Genomic DNA, 11278 nt, shown 5'->3' with positions numbered 1-11278 from the left:
TTTTTCATTCTTTTCTTATAATCTTTCTTTGCTAAATATAAAAAATATCACGATTGTTATTAATGTATAGTTTGATTGCGTTTTATACAGACATGTCATTAAATATCTTAAAGTTGACTTATGAATGTATAGTTTGATTGCGTTTTATACAAAGACATGTCATTAAATATCTTAAAGTTGACTTATGAATGTATAGTTTGATTGCGTTTTATACAGAGACATGTCATTAAATATCTTAAAGTTGACTTATGATAATAATAAATTGTCAGATACTGTGTTCTTTGAGGAGATGCCACAATTGGGCTTTTTGGATGCCAGCCTAGCCCAAAATGGGAATCATTGGATTTGATGGGTGGGATGATGTTAATTCTCAGTATATTTATATAGTCTTGGACCCTTGCTAGACGACAGTCTCAAGCTCCTCTTAATCAAAGAGGCATTGGGATTACTAGATGGCTTTTACATTGTGGGTAGTAGATGTAGGAGCTTTGAGGAAAAGCGTTTCATTTTTGATGAAATTCTGAAGTGCATTCCATTAAGGAAGTTAGTAAAGATAACGTAATAAGCTTTTAGATTATTGATGGATGTCTCTTTCTCTCTCCCTCTCTATTTGTTTGTCTTTCTCTTATACAATCATGTAATAGACAAATAATTACTCTTACATTTTATTGTGTATTTGGATTAGAAAAATAGAGAGATCATAAGTTTTTTTTTGCGTTTCTTCGTGTGAATATGTACAGAAGGAAGCACAAGGAAGATAGCATCAAAGTTGGTGATTTCGAATCCAATTCTCTGTTCAACTTGAGGTTGGTTTCTTTGTTGGTCGTTTTGTCTTTATCTATTTGTGCGTTTATTGTATGGTTGGCTAGAAAGAGAGGGAGAGCTAGAGAGAGAGAGAGAGAGCACATTAAAACATTCTCTATTTCTCTTTCAATCATTGAGTGTGTTACCACGTTTAAATAATTTACAGTATTGGTGTGCTTGGCTACATAAGGTAGAAACATTCCATTTATTACACTATTTCCTTTGAGATTGTAGAGAGAGTATAATGGGTCTTAGAGAATTTACAAACTATAGTAGCCTAGAGAATAGTTCTTTTAACTTCAAAAACGTTTTAAAAAAGTTTTAAAAATTTATGATTTTGCCAATACATAAAATATAGAGAGACACTTATATGTATCTCTATGATAGTTTTCTAGGAGGAATCTACATGTGTATAGGTAGGTTTCTAGGGTTGGTTATATGCTGGCAAAGATATGAAAAGATATTTGTAGAGCCTTAAGATATTAATTTTGAATTTCAGCAAATGAAGATTCAGAATAATAACAACCACTCAAGAGATGTATTGGCTGCGAAGGATTCTTCCAATGAAGAAATAGCTTTGTCTACTCCACCGGAGTTTATGAATGTTCGAGCTGCAAAGTTCAAGCTGCAAAACACCTTCCTGGTCAAGGTCTCCATCCGAAAAACCAAACTCTAAACGTCTACAAAATATTGCGGACATATGCGAGCGGACTGAGAAAAATTAGGTTGCTATTGCACTGATTAGGAGCCCTTACTTATAATTGCCATTTTTGTAATGCACTAATTTGGAAATGTGAGGCATCAAGAAAGCTAAGACAATATGTAGGCAAACACTGATGTGGAAGTGGGAATGTCTCTTTGCTACCTTTGGAAAACCCATCCCCTGCATTGGCTGAGTTGCTTCTTGGTAATGATAATATAAGTAAGGAATACAGAAAGAATATCCACTCTTACAATAATGCCTTGGCATTTGTTTCACTTGATGCTCACTTGGATAATCAGTTCACTAGGGAGAGAGGAGTATTTAATTTTCGAATCCATGGTACTACCTATCATCGTGTTGGTTCTATAATACCTGATGAAACATGAGATGCGGCTCCTCGATTTACCCAACTATATGTGTATGATACTACAGAGCATGAATTAGAGAATAGACTTCATGGGATGCCTTCTTTAAATCCTAATGTATTTGAGAGGTTGCAAACAATGGTGTATGGATATAATCCATATGCATGTGCTCTTCATACAATGAGAGAAATGTTGTAGTCAAGTCCACATGCAGATCTGAGAATGTTCATCACCACTGAAGCACGATCAACTTCAAGACAATACTTAGTTCCTACAAAAAGTGAGGTAGCAGCTATCATGCCGGGTTAAGGGGATGATTTACATGTGGGACATAGAGATATTCAAATAGTGTCATTGACCCTGCACCGTTCATATATGCCTCTATTATATGTTCTTCTATTTCCTCGAGGGCGAGGATGGTTGGAATGTTGGAACTCCACTCAATGGTAGGAATAGACAAGGTTCAAATGAGGAGACAAATACCGTAACTCAACAATAATATTATGCATATATACTACAAATAAGGGAAGATACAAATACCTACCTTCTGCATGGTGGTCGGCTTTGCACAACAGTACATCGTTGATGCATATAGTAGCATGGAAGAATCTAGATTAGTATGGATACGTAATAATCAGAAAGCATTACGTGATGAAGTATACCAAGGTCTTGCAGATATGGTTAATTCAAGTAATGGGGTCAATAGAGTCTCTAGGGGCATTACTGGACGTAGGGTAGTTCTACCATCTTTATATACCGAGGAGCCTAGATATATGCATCAATTGTACTAAGATTCAATGGCAATTGTTAGGAAGATGGATAAACCTGACTTGTTTATTGCCTTCATTTGCAATCCTAAGTGGGATGAAATAACCAATGCCTTATTGCCTAGTCAGGTTTCCCAAGATCGACCTAACTTGACAGCTCAGGTCTTTTATGAGAAGCATAAGGATATGATGCACTTATTGGTGAAAAAATCAATATTTGAAAAGGTGTTGGGATTTGTTTCTGTTACTGGATTTCAAAAAAGAGGCTTGCCACATGCACATATATTATTGATATTAGAAAGGGAAAGTAAACCGGTTGAGATTGCACCCTATGATATGTTGGTATGTGCTGAACTTCTTGATAAGGTGATGTTTCCTGGGTTGCACACCATAATTAGTCATTGTAATATCCATGGACCATGTGGGGAACTAAATATGTGCTCTCCTTGCATGGTTAACGAGAGATGCAAACATCGGTACCCTTGAAATTTTTCCGAGACTACTAGCATTCATGATAATAAATATCTAACTTACATACGAAGAAACGATGTTAGTTTCATACAGGTAAAGAATGAAAGGGCGGATAGTCGATGGATTGTTCCATATAACCCTTTTCTGTCTATGAGGTACAAAGCCCATATTAACATTGAAGTATGCTCTACTATTATTGCCGTAAAGTATTTGTATAAGTATGTATACAAAGGACATGATAGAGCTACTATAGAGTTGCAAGACTCACATGGGGTTATTAATGAGGTTAGTCAATATTTGGATGCGCGTTATGTGTCTGCGTTAGAGGCATGCCGACACATATACCAATATGATTTGCATGATGAAAAGCCTGATTTACAAAGGTTGCATGTACATCTCCCAATGCACAACAATGTGATATTCAATGATCAAGATGATTTGCGTGATGTGATTAGTTGTGATAGAAACCAAAGAACATCTTTGACTGAATGGTTCAAAGCTAATCAATTGTATTTGGATGCAAGTATCCTACTATATGTTGATTTCCCTTGCAAGTGGGTGTGGAATTCAGCTTTGCGCGCATGGACTAAAAGAAAAAGGAAAAATGTGATCAGACATATGTATAATGTTACTCCGACTGTAGGTGAGCAATATTACTTACGCATGTTACTTACTGTGTGCAAAGGTTGTAAATCTTTTGAGGATTTACGAATGGTGAATGGCCATTTGTATCCCAGATTTAAGGCTGCATGTGAAGCCACAGGAATGCTAGAGAACGATGAGGAGTGGTATATGTGTCTCCAAGAAGCTGCATTTCAAAAAACAGGATTCCAGCTGCGGTTTGTCATTATAATGGTTTTTTGTGAGCCTATATCCCCTGGACACCTTTGGAATAAATTCTCCACCGAGCTTTCAGATGATTTTTTTCATTCCTTGTAGTAGAGAGAGTGTACAGATGTTGGTGTTTGTTATTCTATAGCAAAAAATCAAGCTCTGCTGCTGCAAATGCGAGACCTCTTACAACAGTATGGAAAGCGGTTGCATGATTTTGAAGGGTTTCATGTTCCCAATAGATCAAGTGTTACCGGTTTCAACAATGGTTTGCTTATAGAAGAGATGATGTTTGATTCTATTCAGTATGCTGATTTGTTCATTTCAATGAAAAGGAGTCTAAATAGTTGTCAATCAAGAGCATTTGACACTATCCTTGAGGTTGTTTCTTTGAACCAGGGTGCTATTTTTTTCCTTGATGGACCAGGTGGATCAAGCAAAACCTATCTTTATAATGCCTTGCTGTCACAATTATGTGGAGAGAATCAAGTTGCACTAGCGTGTGCATCATTTGGAATAGCTGCATTGTTACTTTCAAATGGTCGTACAACGCACTCACGTTTTAAAATTTCATTAGTGCTCAATGCTTCTAGGACATGTGGAATTAAAGCTAACAACCCATTAGCGGGGTGTTGAAACTTTCAAGGTTAATTATTTAGGATGAGGCTCCAATGATGCATCGATATGCATATGAAGCACTGGACAGGACATTGAAAGACATTATGCAGAGTGATACAATGTTTGGTGGTAACTTCAAGCAAATCTTATCGGTTGTGCCGAAGGGATCGCGTAAGGACATTGTTGATGCAACGTTATGCTAGTCACATATTTGGAAATATGTGAGTGTTCTAAATCTCACCCGAAACATGCGGATTATGCAGAGTGCTTATGATTTTACAGAATAAGAATTTATCAAATGGACATCACAAATTGGAGACGGCTCTATAGGTCATCCAAACAATGAAGGCAGAGTGGTAATACTACCACGAATGTTGATCCATGGGAACTCCATTTTGATTTTGTTAGAATGGGTATACAAAGATCTTCAAAGGGTGGAGGAATATGGATGCTTCTTTAAAGACCGTGCTATACTTGCACCATGAAATATAGAGGTTGATGAGGTTAATGAACTAGCCTTGAGTGCATTGCCCGGTCTTGAAAGAGAATACCTTAGTGCTGATTCAGTTGCTTCTTCCGAGAATGGCGCATTATTATACCCAATTGAGTACTTGAACAGTTTGAACTTGGGTGGTGGTTACCCTCCTCATCGCTTGATTCTAAAGATTAATGCTCATATCATGTTGCTCCGTAATTTGGATCCTTGGGCGGGGACTTTGTAATGGTACTAGATTGATATGCAAGCAATTTCACTCAAAGGTGATAGAAGCAGAAATCATTGTAGGTACAAACATTATAGACAAGGTCTTTATTCCTTGGATAACATTCATACCTACTATGTTGCAATTGTCTTTTGACATAAGAAGGAGACAATTTCCTGTAAGGTTAGCCTTTGCTATGTCAATAAATAAGTCCCAAGGACAAACATTGAGTGTATTGGGACTTTACTTGGCCACACAAGTATTTACACATGGACAGTTGTGCATTGCTATGTCACGTGTTAGATCATCTAATGCAGTGAAAGTGTGTGTAAATCATTATATAGAATAAGAAAGCAGCATAGAAGGTTCAACCATAGTCTTCACAACCAATGTTGTCTATAAGGAGGTTTTCCAAATGGTATAAATCAGGATGTAAATTTAATCTATGCCCAAAAGGTAGAGAACAAGCTATTGATATAGTAGCTTACAAACGCTGGAGACTACATTGATAGATATATTTGTATCAAGGAAGATAATGTTTCCAATGATGTAACATGTGTAATCCAAATGTGTGCTTCTCTCTTTGGTATTATTGAATTTATGTGTATAAATCTACTTGCATGTAGCTAAAGATACCATGTAGATCCACAAAAGAGAGTTACCCGTCATTGCTCAAGAGGTGGTTCTAATTGTTGAGATGGCGAACGGGTGTTGGTGAGTTCCTATTTGTTATTTTTGGACATTTGGATAAGCAAACATTTACTTTTAACTTGCTTTTATTTATTTTTCTTGCTTGGCACAAAATACTAAACATATATATATATATATATATATATATATATATATATAGAGAGAGAGAGAGAGAGAGAGAGAGAGAGAGAGAGGGACAAAGGGACAGAGGGAGACCTTAAAGTGTTATTTAAATTATTAGTCTTATGAGTGTTATATTTGATATCAAGGGTATATTTCTTAGGATGATGGAGTTGGCAAGGAGATCTTTTTCATTTGTTTATGGTGATGGCCAAGGTATTGAGGGTAATTATTTTTTAGATTGCTATAATTTAGGTATTTTTATTTTCCATAATCCATGAAATATTCATGGCTGAATACGGCTCTCTTAATGAAAATATGGAGGGGGATAAGAGAACCGACGGTGGCATACCTTTAGTGTGGGCGATGTTGCGTTGTTGGTTTCTGGAGATTCTCAAGGAGCAATGTTCCTTACCTTTGCATCACCTCCTCTTGATGGCATTCCAAGGCTCTCAGTTTATCTCCTTCTCCCTTGGTAGAGCTGACTGCTCCACGAATGCTTATTAAAGCTCGTGTAAAACTAGAAACCCGCGTATTTGTCTCTCTGCCTTTTTAGCAATTTAATTTTTTTTTTTTAAGATTAAGATTAGGTTAAAAAAGAAAAAGGGTTCACAAAATGTAAGGTATTGACAAATTTTAAAGAGATTCTTTTTTTCAAATAAAGGCTGCTTATAATTAATAGATTAGAGAGAAGTTACAACATATAAAGAGCTCTAACAAGCAATTCAAGAACTGTTGATGATAAGAGAGACTATCATTTCTAATTTTAAAGAGATTCTTGTTGCCGCCGTGAACTTGGTAAAACTTGATTCGTTAAGAGTATATTTTCTACATGCATATACCATCTCGTACACGAGAGGCGAAAATTAAATGCGTCAAAGGTAAATTTATTCAAAAGTAAATACATTTCTTAGTATAAATGGCCATTAAAAAAATAAAATACATAAATAGAAGTATGCCGTACTTCATAAAAACAACTAGAATTATTATTTAAATGGGAAAGTATTAAAAGCCAACCTTACTTGATTGGATGTTCCGCCAAGGTTTTATTAAACCATGGTTTTTTTTAATATTTAATACAGTCTCAAATAAGGAAGACAACTTATATTAAGAAGTTAGAAGGGGAAGTCACAACATATAAAGCACTTTAATAAGCAACATATCCTTGGAGATGACAATCTCTCTCATCTCATCACACATCCTGAATCGCATGTATCAGTTGGTCCACTTATCTACCTTTATCTAGCTCTATTGCACAAAATATTTAATACAGGCTATTATTTAGCTCTATTGCACAATATTTAATACAGGCTATTATTTTTGTTTTTTTATGAATCTACTCCCTACTTAATTATTTATGTTTTTTAATACATTTATTTGCAAAGTCTAATTTTTCATTGAAATTTTAGATATTGTCTCCTTAATTTCTAGATACATGGGCCCGCATTCAAATGAGGAGACACGAGGTGACAGAAGCCTGCATTTAGAGGCCCTAATCATCAATCCTACATGCACAAGCCTTAATGTCTACTTTATCTTACTATATTTTCTTTTTTTTTCAAAAAACATCTCTTTTTTATACTCTTTTTTTTCCAAAAATGGCGATAATTTCTCTCTTTTTTCGTTAAAAAAATAATAAACAAACGAAATTTAAAAATACCACATAATTTATGTGGTAATATTCAAAAAGAAATAGTAATTTTTAAAATTTACCACAAATTATTTATTTCTCGAACATTAGTTTTTTTCTAATCCTCATTTTTTGATTGTAAATCTAATTACGCTCATTAATACAAATTCAGCTTTTTTCTTGGCAAAAAAGAATATAGAGTTTAAAAATTGGTTTAAAAAATCTATACTAAATTATTGAAAGAAGTATTCACATTATCCCTTACACTCATAATAAGTACTAATCTCCCAACCCGTCGTCCGGACTAGGAGGAATGCATACCATGGAGACAGGCCTTAATTTGTAACCCATCGAGCACTTGTGCTGATGTTGCAAGCATCATTCATTTGATATGCATGTCCACCAAGGCATTGTCCAACAATCCTTGACAGACAATTACATTAGGAATTTGTTTGTCCTTGTCACTTGCTCCTCTACTCCCCACATGCCTATATGTCTAGATGAAGGCCCTCAAATTGTATAACCATTAAAAAAAGTTCACTTTTCCTTGACCTCCTCCTATTGGGCACATTGTGTTGCCCTTTGTCAAAATTGCTTCTATGCTTCCACATACTTTCAACATGCAAGGGCATATTTTACACCTAATGCATTCCAAGAGACAACATTCAGGCACTGCAATCTGAACATAGATATTCATCAAAGCAATGCCAACCATAATATTTTTTCCAAGCAACCTCTATATAGCAATCTCGTCATGCATTGCCCTTTGCCAAAATTGCTTCTATGCTTCCACATACTTTCAGCATGCACCGCACCTACATACATATTCATGACAATGGCTTCTGCATACGTATCCATGAGCATCACACCTACATACATATCCATGTGAAAGAATTGCAAAGCACAATATCATCCCCAACAACCCTTGCCTACATGTCCACCTTGGTCCTCTTAGGCATAAACTGTAGTCAATGCACTCTAAGAGAGGTGTCGAGAAGGGAGTTCCCCAAGCTCTTGTTATTGTTTTGTAAGTGAACCACACTTGGCATACATAGGAATTGAAAGCTTGAAGTGTTTCATTGGCCATGATAGGCATATACTATTGTGACACTATAGACCTCTCATGTGGATTTATAGACCTCTCATGTGGCTTTCTCCAACAACTGTTTTGTTACTTGTATCAACCTTGTAAATTAGTCCAAAACTAGCTACAGACATTAGTTGCAATAAGTCAAACATCTTGCTCACTAAAATCTAGATAAGCACATGAGTAAATTCAATTTTATTCATAAACATTTATGGCCGAGGTCTAGCTTCAAATTGTGGCTGTGGTATCTCACATAGGGTAAGAGACCGTCCCTATGCAGGAGCTTCCCTAGCACATGAAGGGCTCAAATCCTCTTGACTATAGTTTATTGAAGTTAAAAACTTTCAAACTTAATAATTCACATTTAGAAGATTCCAAATAAAATTTTCATCATTCAAAGATTAGATGAAGATCAAAATAGACAAATGTTTCAAATGGTACTTCGATGAAACTTCAATGAAGCCATAGACTCTACAGCCTCTTCTTTTTCTTCATCTTTTTGTTGGTCTGTCAGTGTGGACAACATTAATCCGTAAGCCTCTCTAGATGAAATGCCAGAGAAGTCTTGCTAGAGGTCCGTTTCCGATGCCACAAAAATGACTACTTTTTTCCGCAAAAAGCACAAGGCATTGGCTATCTTTAGGAGTCACAGTACACTTGACATGGTGCGGCCCTTGAAGACCAGATTTGCATATATGTATCTTGTGTTGCAGCGACTCTATGCAGTGAGGGATCCACTTCTACAGACAGTAGTGGACCCGAAGTGGAGAGAGATGCATCACGCACAGGAGGAGTCCACTAGATACATACAGCGGCGGGTGCTTGATGAGTCCTTTTGGTCGGAGGTGCAGGCTATGATAGTAGCATTGCAGCCAATTTATGTGTTGCTGCGTGTCACAGACATGGAGGGCTCCACCATGGGCCTAGTCTATCATCTCTTCTCAGAGATGAAGACACACATCAGAGGCTGCAGATCACTGGCGCTTGATCGGTATGTACTTGCTTCTGTAATGATTACTCTATTAAATATTTAGTATAATACTATAATGTATAATACTATAATCAAAATTCAGCCTGTTAACTAATGTTGCGTCAATGCTTTTACAGTCGGGAAGAGATCTTGGCTATTGTAGACAAGAGATGGACATTTATGAGTCGGCCCATTCATGCGATGGCTGCATTGCTTCATCCTTTCTACAAGAAGCCAACTCTTTTTAATGACAGGAGTCTACTAAAGGGCAAGGATGCGTACATTGGCTTGATTTGCGAGGAGGATGAGCAGTTGGACATTGATGCAGAGCTCGCTATCTATGAAAATAATTTAGGGTCATCCTTTACTAGAGTTGTGGCATTGAGGCCGGAGGCAACGAAGTTCTCTCTTACATGGTGGCAGAGTTATGGAAGACAAGGTCTTCCAAAGCTCACTCGTATCGCTTTACGTGTCCTCTCACAGGTAAAGTTTTCTATCTTTACATTTTCCATACATGTGTTATGGACCTGGGACCATGGTTCATTGTCCAATGTCTATTGTCTACGACCATGTCCAATGTCCATTGTAATTTGTCACCATTGACACGTCACATTGCACATGTGACATGCAGGATTGCTCTGCTGGTGGATGCGAGCGCAATTGGAGCGCTTATTCGCTAATTCACACGAAGATCCGTAACTCAGCAATGCACAGCTAGAGAGATTAGTCTACTGCCGAGCAAATATGAAGCTTGTGCGAGATTACCACGCTTTGGGGACACCCAAGCAGGTTAGAAAGTTGAAACTTTGGGCTAGCGTTTATACATATTACAAGTGAATATTTGTAATTACTAATTACTACTTTGTACGCTGTTAATAATGTGAACACTGAATTGCATTTTGTTTGTTAACAGACAGATCCATCAAAATTGAAGTTGGTCTCCGAGGGGAGTGCAGAGGAGACTGAGCAGCAGCAGCAGCTTGTGAGAAACGATCAGGAGGAGATTATTCGCATGCTGCACAGAGAGCTGGAGAGTGTGGATCGACGTGTGACGAGGTCACGTGCGCGAGTTCTCAGTCTCCCGTTAGTCGAGCGAGATGCAGATCCAGAAGTTTCACGACGAGAGTGTGAGTGAGAGACGGTGTGGAGCACGTGAAGAAACAGAAGAAAAACGTGTGGAGGCCTGAAGCAAAACGATGGAGCTCAAAAAATGAAGATAAGATTCTTACAAAACTTAGGGCATATAATAACCCTAACTGGTGCCCGTTTCACATAACGGTAAGTTGGGCGCCTTATTGGGCGCGGGGAAAAAACCTCACTTAAAGTGAGTAAAAAGTGCCCGGCCGGTCCTAATACATTGGCCATTGTCCATAATAATGTCAGGACATTATTTCTAACACCCCCCTGCAGTGCCAATGTGGGTACAAGGCATGATGTCAATCACCAAAAGGAAGTAAGCCTAAAGCTTTGCGGAAAGCTTCAAACTTTTCTCGAGGTAAAGCTTTGGTGAAAATGTCTGCG

At 37.2% G+C, this 11278-nt stretch overlaps 1 pseudogene across 1 annotated transcript; it reads left to right on the top strand.

Annotated features, from left to right (window-relative positions):
• Window positions 1-9373: 9373 nt before the first annotated feature.
• On the top strand, window positions 9374-10854 carry LOC147624040 (uncharacterized; annotated as a pseudogene). The gene is made up of 4 exons (XR_015269301.1): window positions 9374-9778; window positions 9895-10240; window positions 10389-10546; window positions 10671-10854. The product of XR_015269301.1 is annotated as an uncharacterized LOC147624040 (transcript).
• Window positions 10855-11278: the final 424 nt, after the last annotated feature.

Source organism: Cibotium barometz, chromosome 26 (assembly GCF_041138505.1).
Source record: "Cibotium barometz isolate CiBa-2024 chromosome 26, ASM4113850v1, whole genome shotgun sequence".
In the NCBI taxonomy this organism is placed as follows: domain Eukaryota; kingdom Viridiplantae; phylum Streptophyta; class Polypodiopsida; order Cyatheales; family Cibotiaceae; genus Cibotium; species Cibotium barometz.
Note: the sequence above shows the minus strand (reverse complement) of the source record. Positions and strands in the feature narration are given on the sequence as shown.